Below are 17332 nucleotides of genomic sequence, written 5' to 3' on the forward strand. Positions count from 1 at the left end.
ACATTCCTCCAAGTTCTAGGAATTCTTGCATAAGACAATGCACAAATGATAACTAAGGAAAACTTCTATGGTTCTATTCCCTTGGTAGAGAAGTCAGCTAGTAGCCCAAAAAAGAATTTCCACAAACAAAAAATGCTAAAGTATTCTTACTCAGAGTGGCTGGGTGACCTTTAGCAACCTCTTTTCTCAAACACTAAAATATCTGAAAATCACCTAGAGATCTTATTTAAATACACAGTCTGATCAGTGGGTTTGCTTCATAGCTGGGGAGTTTTTCATCATAACAGGGTCTGGGTGACTCTGATCCTGCTGAACTTCTGACCACATCTCAAATAGTTAGGCTGTAAAAGGCACTTCAGTTTTTGTCTTTGGTAGTTTTCTCCCCAAACTAAAAATAATGTTGAGATTTCTACAATGATAGCAACAGAATCCCTAGCTTTAAGAGCTACACCCCACTATTTATCTTTCTGAAACAAATGCAGTGGTGGGGGTAGGGAAAGGGCCACAATTCTGACCTCAGGAGCAAGAACCAAAAATACATTTAGTCTATGTCAGTAAGAATATCAATAAAAAGGAGAAACAACACAAAATAAATAAAACTATTTTTATTTCTAAATGCAACAGGAGCCATTATAACAGATACCACTGAAAGGTAAAGAATCACGAGACCATTATGGAAAACAAGAAGCCAACAAATAGAATAAACTAAAAATGGATCAATTCTTAGAAACATACAACCTAACAAAACCAAATGGTGATTAAATAGAAAATTGGGGTATATCAATAATGAGTAATGAGATTGAATTAGTAATTAAAACCTTTCGACCATAAATAATCCAGGATCAGATGCCTATAACAAACACTTAAAGAAGGACAAACCCCAATTTCTCTCATACTCGAAGACCTGTAGCTCACATTGCCAAGCCAGAAAAAAAAAAAAAGAAAAGCAAAAAGGGCTTGTCACTAAACTGAAGCTAAGTAAACATTGTTGAGTTTTCTCTATATAAAAATTGTAAAAATTATCTTTCATTATGAAAGAAAGAAACATACATACACACAGTGATACCATTTAGCCTTAAAAAGGAAACCCTGTCGTTTGCAGCAACATTAATGAACTTGGAGGATAGTATGCTATTTCTGTGTCAGCCAGACACAGAAAGGAAGATTTGATAGGATCTCACATATATGTATAACTTTAAAAAAAAAAGTCGGGGCTGGGGATATAGCTCAGTTGGTAGAGTGCTTGCCTTGCATGCACAAGGCCCTGGGTTCAATCCCCAGCACCACCAAAAAATAAATAAATAAATAAATAATAAAAAAAAAGTCAAACTCATAACAGAGACTAGAATGGTAGCTAACTTAAACCCAGAAGTGGGGGAAAGAAGAGGTAGGTAGTTAAAAGGTACAAGTTTTCAGTTGTAAGATGAATCAATTTTGAAGACCTAAGGTGAAACATGGTAACCATAGTTAATAATAATTTATTGTATACTGAAAATTTGCTGAGAGTAATTCTCAAGTGTCCTCAGCATACAAAAAAAAATAAAACTTACCTAAGTTAAGGACATGATAGCTTGATTGTGATAATCATTGTGTGAGTATTTCAAAACAGTATGCTGTGTGCCTTAAATATATACAAGCTTATTTATCAGTTATACCACAAAGAGCTGAAGAAAAATGTTTAACCTTATACAAGTAAAAATAAAAATAAGGGAGAAAAAAAAACAGACTGGCAAAGCCCACAGTGCAGTCAGAAGGCAGTGGCATGTGGAGGGGTGAAGGAAGCAGAAGAGGAAAGAGTCCTGCTGTCAGCTGTCAGGTCTAGTTCAACTCCATTCAGGGACAGGATAGCTCAGCTCATCTACATTCTCAGAAAGAAACGAAAATGAGTCACTTTGTCTAAATTCTGCTTTTCAAAAGGCTTTGGATTATGTGTGATTAAATACTGTCTTGATAGGAATTTAAAATAACTATGTTGGCAAGAGTCAAGCAGGCTGAGATATAATGGATTCCCTCAAGAATGAGACTACTGATTAGAACACGGGTTCCCTTTTTTTTTTTCCTCCCCAACTGAAATGGCCCCAAACATATAGAAGGACTAGGATGACATTTTGCTGAGAGATCCTGGTAGAGACAACAAATCTGACCCTTGCTAGCTCTTCTCACAGTCGCTTATGGGAAGTGCTATCACAGAGACACAGGCACAGTGCCAAGTTCACCAGACACCTGGGTCTACCCTGCTTCCAGAGCTGTTCAAAACCTGGTTATGGTGGTGCTTATTACAGTTGTGTTTTTAACAGTGTAAATTACATAGTTGCTTGCCTCACTTATAATGGATGGGCTGCTAAAGAATATAGAACATATGTACCATCTTAAACATAGAATTTGGTTTTGGAAAATTTAACCTTATTATGCTGCTTATAACGTTCTTAGTGGGTTCTGAAAAGAGAGAAAATTACTTTTACCAGAATTTTAAAATGTAGGAATTTAAACTGAGATTACCTGTCAATGGAAAATATACATGAGGATACATACGCATCAGGAAATCCAACTATTAGATTTAACACAGCTGTTAATTAACCAGAATTTAAAGAACATCCTTCTTATAGTATTGTAAATGTTTTCATTTGTTGTAATTAGTTATATGTGACAGTGGAATGCACTTTGACACATCATACATAAATGGAGTACAACTTCTCATTCTTCTGGCTATACATGATATAGAATCCCACTTGTCATGTAGTCATACATGCACAGAGAGTAATAATATCCAATTCATTTTACTATCTTCCTACCCCCATACCCCATCTCCCTTCCCTTCACTTCCCTCTGCCTAATCCAAAGTAACTCTATTCTTCACTAGTCCCCCTGCCTATTGTGAATTAGCATCCGCATATCAGAGAAAACATTCGGCCTTTAGTTTGAGGGGATTGGCTTATTTCACTTAGTTTGATATTCTCCAGCTCCATCCATTTACTGACAAATGCCATCATTTCATTCTTCTTTAAGGCTGAGTTAATATTTCATTGTGTATATATACCACAGTTTCTTTATCCATTCCTCTGTTGAAGGATACCTAGGTTGGTTCCATAGCTTAGCTATTGTGAATTGAGCTTCTATAAGCATTGATGTGGCTGTGTCCCTGTAGTATGCTGATTTTAACTTCTTTGGGTATAAACTGAAGAGTGGGATAGCTAGGTCAAATGGTGGTTCCATCCCAAGTTTTCTGAGGAATCTCCATACTGCTTTCCATAGTGGCCACACCAATTTGCAGTCCCAGGAGCAGTGTATAAGGATACATGCAACAATAAATGTTGGTGAGGATGTGGGGAAAAGGTACACTAGTACTGTACTTTTTTTTTAAATGAAGAAAATCCAGTGATCTGCAATTTTTCTTTCAACTATGGAAATAAGGATCCATATTCTTTGTCCTCACAGGATTATTGTGATAATGAAAATTTAGTTTAAAATTTCTTTGAGATAATACTAGTTCATTTAATCTTGGGAAATATGGAGAAAAATAGGTTTACCTGTGTAACAAAACTCTAAACAAGAGGCTAGAACTTAAAGTGAGGGTCTCTGACTCCAGAGCTATTTGTCCTACATTCTCTCAACAATAAACATTTAAGTGACTATTACATGACGGACACTTCTTAGCTGCTAGGAATTCAGAGATAAAATACTAGTGTGGGTCAGAGATTAAACACATAATTGAGTGAGATAACTTCAAATAGTACTAAGTGTTATAAAGAAATCAAAACACTAATGTTGGGCTGGGGATGTGGCTCAAGCGGTAGCGCGCTCGCCTGGCATGCGTGCGGCCCGGGTTCGATCCTCAGCACCACATACAAACAAAGATGTTGTATCTGCCGAAAACTAAAAAATAAATATTAAAAAAATTCTCTCTCTCTCTTAAAAAAAAAAAAAACACTAATGTAGAACTAGGGGCCAGGAGAAGGGGAGGGCTCCTTTACATTTGGAGGTCAAGGTGTGCCTCTTCAAAAAAGGTGACCTTTGAGCTGACACTGGAGTAGCATAAAGAAGCCTTGCTTGAGGGGATCTGGGGGCAAACTCTCTTCCATTGATGGAGTCAGTTCTGCTTGTTCTAGGAACAGGTCAGTGAACCATGAGGGTAAGAACCTGGAGCAGGTTCAGTCATGGAGCACATTTGGTGTACAATGCTTCCCCTTAATGCAAAATAAATTCAGCAGAGGGCTTTCAGCATGGGCGTATCATGATCTGGTGTTCAAGTTAAGTGTATCATCCCGCATTCAAGATCAAAGAGCTCTATAAAGCTTAAAAATTATTTTATTTTCAGGGGAACCGGAAATAAACAGATTAACTCACTAATTATTGTCCTCTTTTGCTTTTCATCTCTTCCATGTCCTTATCTTAGGTGTTACATTCCACTGTCCATCACTGTTAATACTTCATTAATGTCAAAATAAATATTTATGAAAAACCTTCTCAGAATAGTTGCTACAAATTTAAGCATTCCTTCTCCCCTTTCAATAACTACCTTTTAGTAAATCAGCAGAAAGGCAGGAGAATTAGTATGAGGAGTCACTAGGAATGCAATAAAAGCCTTCAAAATGAGGGTCTGTCAGCAAAAAGGACATCTCAAAATTTAGTTGCTATGCTTGGCTCTAAAACCTTCAAATCAAAGTTAAGACTAAAAATAGTTCACTTATGAGACACTAATTCGTGCTTATTTACAGGTTTTGTCTTGAAACTAAATCATAAAACAGTTAAAGATGGGGGAAACAAATTCTAATCTCTGCTCTTTGACTCACACACACACTATCTGGTATTGGAGATTAATGCTCTAATACCAGTATAGAGTTATATATTCCCATATTAATGTACTGGAAGTATCGATTAAGATGATAAAATTTAGAAGGGTAAAATGCTGGTAACCTAGTAAAAGAAAAAATAAGTAACTAACATATGTATGTTTATAGAGTTTTAGTTTGAGTTATTGTTAAAACAACTGAATGATGTTTATAACTTCTGGAATTACATAGGCCAAATCATGTGCAAAAAAAATATGTAATTAATCACATCACCTTACTTATGTATAACAATTTATGGTTAAAAACTGAAAATTGACATTTGTTATTGAAATTCTCTAAATAAGCACCCAGCATAATAGGAAGGACAGATAAATATAGCTCCTACATTTTAGAGATAGGTTAACAGATTCAAGGAAACTATTATTTTATATATTGTTTTAAACGCTAAAAATGCAAAGATCTCTCTCTTTGTCTCTCTCTCTCTCATACATACATACACACACACACACACACCCTGAAAAATCTGATGGGAGAAGAGAAACCTGAGTTGTTCATATTTCATAAAAATTTACCATGAGATATGTTCCCAAAGAGGTCAAGAAACAAGACAAGTTGTCACATAATGGCTCAGATACTTTACAATCTGAAAATGAGACTTTAAAAAGATATTTAAAGATACATTCCTGTAGACTCTCTGTTCATGTTATTGATTGTTTCCTTTGCTGTGAAGAACATTTTTAGTTTGATGCCACCCTATTTATCGATTCTTTTTTTTAAAGAGAGAGAGAGAGAAAGAGAGAGAGAGAATTTTTTAATATTTATTTTTTAGTTTTTGGCGGACACAACGTCTTTGTTTGTATGTGGTGCTGAGGATCGAACCCGGGCCACATGCATGCCAGACGAGCACGCTACCACTTGAGCCACATCCCCAGCCCATTTATTGCTTCTTGATTTTATTTCTTGTGCTTTAGGAGTCTTGTTGAGGAAGTAAATTCCTGAGCTAATATGATGAAGAGTTGGGCCTACTTTTTCTTCTTGTAGGCATAGTTTCTCTGGTCTAATGCCAAGGTCCTCAATCTACTTTGAGTTTTGTGCAAGTTGTACAATTTCAACCTACTACATATGGATTTCCAGTTTTCCCAGAACCATTTGTTGAAGAGGCTATCTTTTCTCCAATGTATGTTTATAGTACGTTTGTCTGGTATGAGATAACTGTATTATGTGGTATGTCTCTGTGACTTCTATTCTGTTCCATTAGTCTTCAATTCTTTTTGTGCTAAAACCATGCCATTTTTGTCACTATTGCTCTGTAGTATAATTAAAATCTAGTATTGTGATGCTGCCTTCATTACTTTTCTTGCTAAGGACTGCTTTGGATATTCTGGGCCTCTTATTTTTCCAAATGAATTTCATGACTGTTTTTCTATTTCTATGAAGAATATCATTGGAACATGATTATTGGAACAGAATGGGAGAAAATTTTTACCACCTGCACTTCACATACAGCATTAATCTCCAAGATACACAAAGAACCCAAAAAACTTAACACCAATAAAAAAAATAATAATAAGTGGGCTAAGGAACTGAACAGGCACTTTACAGAAGAAATATAATAGGTCAACAAATATATAAAAAAAGTTCAACATCTCCAGCAATTAGAGAAATGCAAATTAAAACTACACTGGGATTCCATTTCACTCCAGTCTGAATAACAATTATCAAGAATACAAGTAACTATAAATGTTGGTGAGAATGTGGGGGAAAAGGTTCATTCATATATTGCTGATGAGACTGCAAATCGGTGCAACCCCTATGGAAAGTGGTATGGAGATACCTCAGAAAACTTGGAATGGAACCACCATTTGACCCAGTTATCCCACTCCTCACTTTATACCTAAACGACTTAAAAACAGCATACTATAGTGACACAACCACATCAATGTTTATATCAACTCAATTCACAATAGCTAAGCAATGGAAACAAGCTAGATGCCCTTCAACAGATCAATGAATAAATAAAATGTGGTATATATACACAATGGAATATTACTCACAAGAATAAAGAAGAATGAAATGATGGCATCTGTCAGCAAATGGATAGAGCTGGAGAATCATGCCAAGTGAAATAAGTCAGTCCCCCAAACCCAATGGTTGAATTTTCTCTCTGATATGTGGATGCTAACCTATAATAAGGGAGGATAGGGAGGGGAAGTATAGAAGTTAATTGGACTAGACAAAGGGGAATGGAGGGAAGGGGAGGGAATATAGGAATAGGAAAGACAGAAGAATGAATCAGACATAACTTTTCTGTATTCACATATGAATGAATACATGACCAACGTAACTCCACATCCTGTTCAACCACGAGAATGGGATCAAAATTATAATGGGTTGCACAACATGTGTGTATGTCAAAATATACCTTACTATCATGTGTATCTAAAAACAACAATAAAAAAGACACATTTCTATTTCAAAACACACATGTAAACCAGGGAAAAGAAAGGAATATCATACAGAAAACACTGGACTCAAGCCAGAGGAGCAGCAAAAAGATTTTCCAAGACATGAAGAATCATACTCAGGTCATAAGTGAAGACAGCAGCATATCCAAAAGGAAACCAGAGAAGAGGGGTTCCAGAAGGGTTTCCTCCATGAAGAAGAAGAAAAAAAACTGTAGCAGAGATTAAGAGAATACATAAGAGAATGTATAGTACAAGAGAGTGGGGTGGTGGGGAGATCTGTGGGTAGCAGAAAGTGCAAGAGAAAACAAGGCAATTATGAATTAAAAAACAACAAAAACTATTCAAGAAAGAAATACTCAGCTGAATAGTGAAATATATTTATGTAATTATAATAATATAATCAATTATTGACTTAAAAGTGATGCACTGGGTGAGCAGGATAAAAGAAATAGAACAGGTATAAGGGAAATCTTCACTAATTACATTGAAAATTAACAGCTATCATACAAAACTGATGCATCAAAGAATGAGTAAAAACATGCTATTTCAACCTATACAGTAATTACCAAGAAAGAGTTAAAAGAAATTAAAACTTGTGCTTCTGCAGTATAAACATATGAAGCAAGGGATTTCTAAAACCTTTATTATAAGTGTTTAAATAGTAAATTTTGGCTATTTTCATGTGCTATACTTGCCAAAATGATTTTTAAATGGAGATATATTTGTTCCATAATACTGTAATTTAATCATTTTTTTCACTGCTGTTACTAAAAGACCCAACAAGACAAATTTTAGAGTAGGAAATGTTTATTTGGGGGCTTGCAGTTTCAGAGGTCTCAATCCATAGACAGCTGGATTCATTCCTTAGGGCTCCAGGTAGGCAGAATATCATGGTGGAAGATTATGGAGGAGGAAAGAAATTCACATGATGAACAGGAAGCAGGGAGAGAGATCTGCACTCACTAGATACAAATAAGTACTCCAGGAATGCTCCCATTCCTCCAGCCACACCCTACTCGCCTTGAGTTACAGTGAATCCGCATCAGGGGATTAAGTCACTGATTGGATTAAGGCTCTCATAACTTGGTCATTTCTTCTCTGAATGTTCTTGCATTAGCTTACACATAAGCTTTTGGGGGACTCCTCACATCCAAAACCATAACAGACTGAGATAAGACAATCAGGTAAAATTGGAAAGCACAAAGAAAAGGGCTTAACAATAAGTGAATTTTCAATAAATAGAAGTCATTAATATGAATATAGATGATAAATACATTTAAATTTTATGAATGACAGCAAATTCTGGGATAAGACACAGTATTATAACCAAAATGCTATTTGATAAAATCACTATATTTGTAGTTTATTTTAAAAATTAATGAGAATAAATTATTCATTTTAAGTTAGTTTTTTTTAAAAAGTTTTCTCTTTTCTGCTATTGAATATTATTAAATATCATGTTTGAAATAAGATCAGAATAATCCATTTCTGATTGAAAATGTTAAGGGTAAAAATGGAATCCCCCAAAACATTACTTTTACTAACCACAATCAAAGTTGATATGCAAACAAAAGACTGAACTTTCAATCTAGATAACAGAGAACTGAATCATCTTCATACTGTGAGCAAAGAAAATTATGTTTTTAAAAATCTACATCATATAATGAGATGATTAAAGCATATGCATGCAAAAATGCAGGGATAAAAAAAGTGTTATACAGGTGTCATGCAATTATTTAATTTAAAAAACTATAAATAAATAGCAGAAAAAAAATTAGCAGAGGGTAGGGAGCCAAAGAGGGGAGAAAAAGGGAAAGTACTGGGAATGAATTAGAGCAAATTATATTCCATGCTTGTATACTTATGCTAACATGAATCCTAACATTGTGTATAACTAAAAGGAACTGAAAAAACAACTGTCATTTTTCTGGAGAAAAGAATCACAGCATTTTTTTCATAACTGTATTAACAGCACTGGTTCCCATTCAGATAAAACAAATGGACAGAAGCTCACATCAAAATAGACAGGAGCACACATCCATCTTTCTATTATTAAATGGAAGACCTATAAGGACAAGACCTTGTCATTCTTTTTTCATCACTGCATACTTGTTGCCTAAACAGTACCAGGCACACTACTAACACTCAAAAGACATTGCCTTAACTACATCCTTTTCATTTCCACCTTCTCATCTATCAGTCCCCTTAGCTTTATCCCACTGATGACTTCCTTATCTTGCACTTCTCTATCTACAATGAAGTCTCTCTGCTAAACTGCTAGTTCCAGAATTTGCTCTCACACTGCAGTTGATGAATGCTTTCTTGATATGTTTGTAGAGTATGTTACATAGTATCTAATAAAGCCACTCAAAAGAGAACTGCAGAAATCTGGTTTCCTGGAGTTTGGAGGGTAGCTAGCTTAAAATCCAATCTGGCCATAGCAACTTCTAAATATTCAAACAACAAAAGAATATACATGTCTGTGTAACCACTTAAAATAAGACTAGTAGAAGATAGCCAAGGAACATGGAGTGTATTTTATTTCCCTGTGCCAGCAAACCCACTAAAAATAGGCCATGGGATTCTGTTGGTAATTTGAAACTGTGCTTATAAATGTAGTCTTTGTTTCTATTCCTAAATTCCTCTTATGTTAATATGCGTTAGCCTAATTTCTTATTTTATCTTAATTCAACTCCAAATTTTCATGATAAAGTATCAGAAAAATAGACATTGATTCCCAATGGGAAAACTAATGAAATTTTAAACATCTAACTCAGTTCCAATTTTTTTCTCTAACAATTTAATCCCAACTCATCCATGATACACGAAAAAGAATTCTGAATAGTAAGACACAGAAGTGATAGCTGGGTTTGCTTTGCCTATTTAAAAAATAATGAAAGTAGGTAAAGAGTTACATAATAGTACAAAATAATAAATCCAAACTAAGTGGTACAGAGGGAAAAAAAGTAGATGAAAGGAAATTGATGGGAATAAGAATTTTATGTTCATTATGTCCTATTATTCAAATGCATAAAATGATTAATAAGCAACTCTGGCATCCCAGTTAATGTTATTAAATACCATTTCCATTCAAAGGCACAAGCGTCTTTGGAAAATACCAGATTCTAGATCAAGGCACCTGAGACTTGAAACAGGGAAATTTTCTCATTCTAAAACCATGAAAATACTCAAAAGCTTATTGATATTAGTTTAAAAGGATGCAAGAGCCAATTTGAAGAGATTCCACTTATTAAAGATGAAATAATTTGACTTTTAAAATAATTACAATACTTTAAAATTAACAACTTATTAAACGTGCATGTTCACAATAATGAATATATTTTAAAATGATGGGTCATTAAAGGTTGCTGGGGCACAAATAGAAGACAGAATCACATGTTTAGCATTTTTTTTACACAATACCTTTATTTTATTTATTTATTTTTATGAGGTGCTGAGGATAAAACCCAGGTCCTCGCATGTGCTAGGCGAGCGCTCTACCACTGAGCCACAACCTCAGTCCCTCAAAGGATCCTTAAGGAATAATTTGAAAAACTATTGCCAATAAATAGGAAAATCTAGAAGAAATGGACAAATTTCTGTACACATATGAACTACCAAAATTTAACTATAAGGATATAAAGAACCTAAGTGGTTCAACAAGAGATGAGATTGAATCAGTAATTTTTAAAAAATCTCCCAAATGAAGAAAAGCTCAGGACCAGATAGCTTCATGGCTGAATTTTGGCAAACTTTTAAAGAAATAATGCCAATTCTTCTCAAACTGTTTCATAAAGTAGAAAGGGGAGAAATGCTTCTAAACTCATTCTATGAAGCCAGCCTAACCTGTTACCAAAACTAAACAAAGACACAATAAAATCTCCAATGAACATAGATGGAAAAATCCTCAAAAAAAAATGATTGCAAATCCCAATCAACAGCACATTTTAAAAAGTCATATTCTATGATCAAGTTGGTTGTATTCCAAAAATGGCAGGATAGTTCAATATATGCAAATCAATAAACATAATAAGCACATAAATAGAGTCAAGGATAAAGATCACATGATCATCTCAATAGATGGCAGAAAAAAATTTTTTGACCCCTGAAAATATTAGATATAAAAGGATCATACCTCAAAATATCAAAGCCTATACATGACAAAACCAAAACCAATATCATACTGAGTGGGGAAAAATGAAATCATTCCCTCTAAGATCCACTCTCACCACTTTTATTTAATATAATACTAGAAATTTTAGTCAGAGGAGTTAGGCAAGAGAGAAAAGATAAAAAGTATATAAATAGGAAAGAAGGAAGTCAAATTATCCCTGTGTGTGGATGATATGATTCCTATGTATGCATAGGAAATCATAAATACTCCAGCAAGAGACTATTAGATCTGATAAACAAATTTAGTAAACTAGCAGGATACAAGGTCAACATATAAAAATCAGTAGCTTGGGCTATGAATGTGACTCAGTGGCATAGTGCTTGCCTTACAATAGGACCATGGGTTTGATCCCAGCACCACACACATATATACACACACACAAACACACACACAATTCCGTAGTTTTTCACCAATATTTTACACTATTAATTTTTACACCAATAATAAACTTGCTGAGAAAACAATAAGAAAAGTAATCACAATCACAATACACATGCACAAAATACCTAGGAATAAACCCAACTAAGGAAACAAAAAGACTCCTACAATAGAAATTACACAAAAAAGGAAGAAAGAAATTGAAGAAAACACTAAAAGGTGGAAAGAATAGGAAGAATTAATATTATTAAAATAACATTTTACCCAAAGTGACCCACAAACTGAATGAAATCCCCATCAAAATACAAATGACATTCTTCACAGAACTAGAAAAAATAATCCTGACATTCATATAGAAGCACAAAAAACCCTGAATAGCCAAAGCAATTCTGAGAGAAGAGAACATCACAATACCTGATTTCAAAACAACATAGAATTAGCATAAAAACAGACATAGACCAATGGACAGAGTAGAGCACCCCAAAATAAATCCATGCATCTATCTACAGGCAACTGATTCTCAACAAAGGTAATGAAAATATATATAGGAGAAAGGACAGCCTCTTCCACAAATCGTGCTGGGAAAACTGGATATCCACACGGGAAAAAAAAAAAAAAACTAGAACCCTATCTTTCACCCTATATAAAAACCAACACAAAATGGATTAAAGACCTTAATGTCAGACTTGAAAGTCTGAAACTACTAGAGGAAAACAGGTGAAATACTTCAAAATACTGGCACAGGAACAATTCCCTGAATAGGACTCAAAAAGCACAGGAAACAAAAGCAAGAATTGACAAACAGACAAATAAAATTACATCAAATTAAAAAGTGCAGTAATGGAAACAATCAACAGAGTGAAGGGACAGTCCACAGAATAGAAGGAAATCTTTGCCAGCTACTTATCTGACAAAGGATTAATATCCAGAATAAAGAAACTAAAACATCTTAACAAAAAAGACATAGTAATCCAATCAAGAAATGGACAAATGAATTGAACAGACACTTCTCAATAGAAGAATTACAAATGGCCAATAAATGTATGGGGGAAAAAATGCCTGACATTACAAATCAAGGAGATGCAAATCAAAACTACAATGATTTTTCTATCTCACTCCAATCAGAATAGCTATTATCAAGAAAGAAAAAAAAAAGCAAATGTTGGTGAGGATGTAGAGAAAAACTATTGGTAGGAATGTAAATTAGTATTAGAGGTCTTCTCAAAAAACTAAAATTATAACTATAATCTAACTATCTCACTACTGGGTTTATATCCAAATGAAATAAAGTCAGCATGCAAATCAGATACCTGCATACCCCTCATTATTCTGGCAAATAGGCAAAAATGAATAAATAGCCAAGATATAGAATAGGCATAGAGGTCCATCAACAGCTGAATGGATAAAGTACATTATATATGCACAATGTTAACTTCTTGTTAAGCAAAACAAGCTAGACAGAAAAACAAAGGTATCATGTTTTCTCTTAAATATTGAAACTAAAATTAATTAATTAATTTTTAAAATGAGGATGTCACGAGAACAAAGCAGGTCTAGGAAGCAGATAGAAGGAACATGATCAGTGTACAATATATGCATGTATGGAAATGTCACAGTGGATCTCATTAATTTGTATAATTAATGTACTAACAAGTGCAACAATAATAAAAAACAGAAGAATAGAATTTGAAAATCACATCTTACAACCCTAATGAAATAATTAGATCCAGGTAAGGGTCACTAGTGCCTTCTAGTATTATTAGGGCAAAGATTAGAGAGAAAATTTACAACACATTCATTAGGCTGGGCTGCACCTGCACCTACTGATAGACTTCAACACTGTTGAATTAGAATAGACATACATTCGTCCTGGTATGATATAATAGGAGAAACACATCACTACCTGAATCATTTTTACCAATAAAAAGTGGGACCTAATGAATTTACTCAAGTCTCTGATAGCTATCCTATGATAAGAAATTCAGGAATGTGTTAAATGACACCAGGAAGATGAACAACGGAATATATAAAGTGAAAAACTTTACAATTCAACAAGTAAATGGCACTAAAAAAGATTAAGGGGACATAAGAGAGCAGTCAATTGCAAGTAACTGGGGACATTTCAGGGGATCCTGATTCAAACCATCAACTGTAAGTACATATATTTGAGACAATCAGATAAAATTAAACATGGACTGGTAATATTCACCATTTTAAAAAATTCTTTGTGTGTGATACTAGCATGAAGTTTGTGTTCTGCTTTAGGTTCTTAATCAAAGGATAAAAGACTAAGAATAATAAGAGACAGGTCACACGATGGAAGAAAATATTTGTAACATCTAATCAACAAGGATTTTGTCTCCATAATACAAACTTTCATTTTTTATAACAGTGAAACAGTGAACCCAGTTTATTTGATATATATAAGTTTTATACCAATGGTTGTTTTGTAATCCAGTTTGTATTTTTCTTACTTTAAATCTTTTTAACAGCTGGAGTACTTAAAAAAATAATATCAGACACAAAATTCTAAGGTGCAGCTAATAGCAGCAGTATTTTCAAAGAGCATGCATGATAATACTGTAAATAGAGATGGCAGAGAGAAAAGTACTATAGTTATAGCGCAATATTTGTCCCAGTTCAAAACAAAACAAAACCTTATCTGGTTTGTAGTTATTTCTAGACTAATTCACCAAATTGGGGGCAAGAGGAAGCTAATCAGGGAAGGAGATGACATTTGAACATGTAATATATAAATTATTACTGCAATTGTCACTATTTTTTAAATATCAAATGCCATTCCACTACATCATTTTTAAAAATGCAAACTATTGTTAACTTGCCTCTTCTATCAGTCTCTAGTTTAAAGTAGAACTTAAGACTGCATAAAGAAAATACCTCAATCTGTACCACTTTTATCAAAATTTAATAAATGTAACTATATTAGAAATTCTAAGTATTATGTGAGGAGTTTTCTGTGATGTTTCTAATCAAGTTTGGCATGTTTCAAAAGATTGTGAAACTGTCGAATGGACACAAGAGAAAAAGGTGACCATCAATTCAAATTTCCTTGAAAGTGTAAGAGACTTGGTCTAACTGAATCATTCACTCTTAAAGCATTCTTAACACCAAGAGGACAAGTAGAATTAGAACTCTTTCACGAATATTTTTTACATTCAAACTGTACTTATGATACATTAAAGGGCTTCCTGGTAATGCTTTATGGTGCTTTGGGGTTTCATATAATTAATATGAACTGTGTACTTGGGTTCATTTTAAAAGATCTGGATCATCATTTTTCTATTTTACATTATCATGGCTCTATGATCACTGTCATGGGATGACCACCAATGTTGTATGTTATGTCTTCAGAAATGAAGATAACCCCTTGCCAAATAATAGTCTTCTTACTGTGATTATGAAACCACTTAGTGTTTCATAGAATCGTTTTGCCACAAATACAGTATCTGCCCCTAACCTCAGGTGTTTTAAGTTTACAGGAGAAACTCTAGTGTTAGACTAATGGCATATTGATAAAGACAGTATTTAAATAGAATAGGATTATAATTATTTTTCTGAAATTAAAATTCTTTCCTTTAAAGAAAGACAACTAAACTCTGAAAATAAAAATGCATAGTACATACATAAAAACCCAAGAGAAGAGCTAGGGGAAAACTATAAGTTGGAGTCAATGATGATGAACCAAAATACTACAATATAAAGGGCACAGAAAATATGCAATGTGGAAATGTGGACCATCATCACCCAATTTAATAATGGACTCAAAGTGCTCAGTAATCTCTAAAATTAATTTCTACAGAGTGAAATGCATGGTTTCTACAGTAAGATGTTTCTATAATAGATTATTAGAATATGAGAAATAAATGATATATAAACAAAAATTATTACAAGTATTTTTATTTATCAATACATACTTATGTACTATAAATCAATGAGTGAAAGTGGTTTGTGGCTTATAGAATATTAGACTGGACATTGGAAGAGTGATATTATTTTAATTCTGCCATCATATAGATTTAAGCAAGAAAGAAAGAATCACTGGGACTATTCTCTTGGACTTGATTTTCTTTTCTATTAAATGTGATAAACATGGACAAGTCTGACATTCTATGAACCTGTGTTTCACAGTAAAATCAAGTTGCACATATTTTCATCATTGTTTTAAAACAAAAGTATATTTATGCCATCCCATGCCCTTTTTCAAGAAATAAACAATAACAAATTTTAAACACTTAACAAGAGCCAAGATATCTATACTAGTGGGTAAAATACAGAGTATTAATTAGAGAAATGTAATAATCCTTCTATTTATATTATCCACAATTACTCTCATTACTTCACTTTTCTTTGAACTCCTCACAGACAGTAATATCTGGTAATTCACTAATTGTTGGGTTTTTTTTTGTAAAGAGAGAGAGAGAGAGAGAATTTTAATATTTATTTTTTAGTTTTCGGTGGACACAACATCTTTATTTGTATGTGGTGCTGAGGATCGAACCCGGACCACCACGCATGCCAGGCGAGCGCGCTACCGCTTGAGCCACATCCCCAGCCCTCACTAATGGTTTTATGTGCAGAGAATTGTGTCTCCAACTGGGTATACTGCCAATGCTGGGCTAGTATTCAACCCTTGCCCTCTAATCATCCTTGTGGGCCACTTATTTAACCTTGGTTAGGCACAGTTATTTCATATGTAGAATTAGTAGGGCACAATAACCCTTCTAGGACTATTGTAAAGATTAAATGGATAATAATGCTCAGGCTATTGTAAGATTAAATAATAAGTAACAAGCATTTACACAGATCCTTACTTTGCAGAATGGAAAGCATCTTTTGTATCCCACAAAGCCCTTAACAGTGCCAAGTCTATAGACGTTTCATAAATATTGGCTGCATCATTAAGTAAATGATAAACATGTACTGAAAAATCTACCTGTGTCTGGCTTTGGAGTAGGCATGGGAGAAAATAAAACTGAAGTCTGTCATAGCCCCTTTTTTTCCTAAGTCAACTGAACACTAAATAATGATATTAGAACTATGAAGTAATTTCAGTGTAGCTTAGAATAATGTGACTGGAGAGTGTCCAAAGTGTTTAAAAATACAAAACAAATATAATAAAACTCATAGTAGTACTTAAATAGGAAATATTTTAGACTATAGATACAGTTTATTTCCCTAAATAAAAATGTCCCTTGGAGTTAAGCTTTAATGAGCTAAATGTGAATATTTGTCTCATTGAAAACCTGTTTTATTTTTCTTGGAAAAGAAATCACAGGAAAAACACTGCAGAGTTTCAAGTTCCATGATAAAGGAGAAAAAACAAAATGGGTTTTCATAGATGGGATGAAATCATGTTTCCATGGGAACCCTGAACTTGTTCTTGCAGTCCAACTTAAGTTGGCAATTTGGGTGTACTTCAACTATAAAAATAGATTTGGTAACTAAAAGAAAAAATTATACATCATATCATGAATATAATTTTCAAATGATAGCTAAATGCATTG

The 17332-nt window shown here is 33.8% G+C and overlaps 1 protein-coding gene and 1 non-coding gene across 2 annotated transcripts in view; one reads left to right on the forward strand and one right to left on the reverse strand.

The window, feature by feature from the left end:
- Col21a1 (collagen type XXI alpha 1 chain) overlaps positions 1-17332 on the reverse strand; it is a 180899-nt gene that overhangs the window by 128943 nt on the left and 34624 nt on the right. The window lies entirely within an intron of this gene.
- On the forward strand, positions 1217-1289 carry Trnaa-ugc (transfer RNA alanine (anticodon UGC)). The gene has a single exon. It is a non-coding gene; the product is annotated as a tRNA-Ala (tRNA).

The sequence above is a fragment of the Marmota monax genome, unplaced genomic scaffold, assembly GCF_021218885.2.
Source record: "Marmota monax isolate L192 unplaced genomic scaffold, Marmota_monax_Labrador192_F-V1.1 WCK01_AAM20220418_F8-fsc00116, whole genome shotgun sequence".
NCBI lineage: Eukaryota > Metazoa > Chordata > Mammalia > Rodentia > Sciuridae > Marmota > Marmota monax.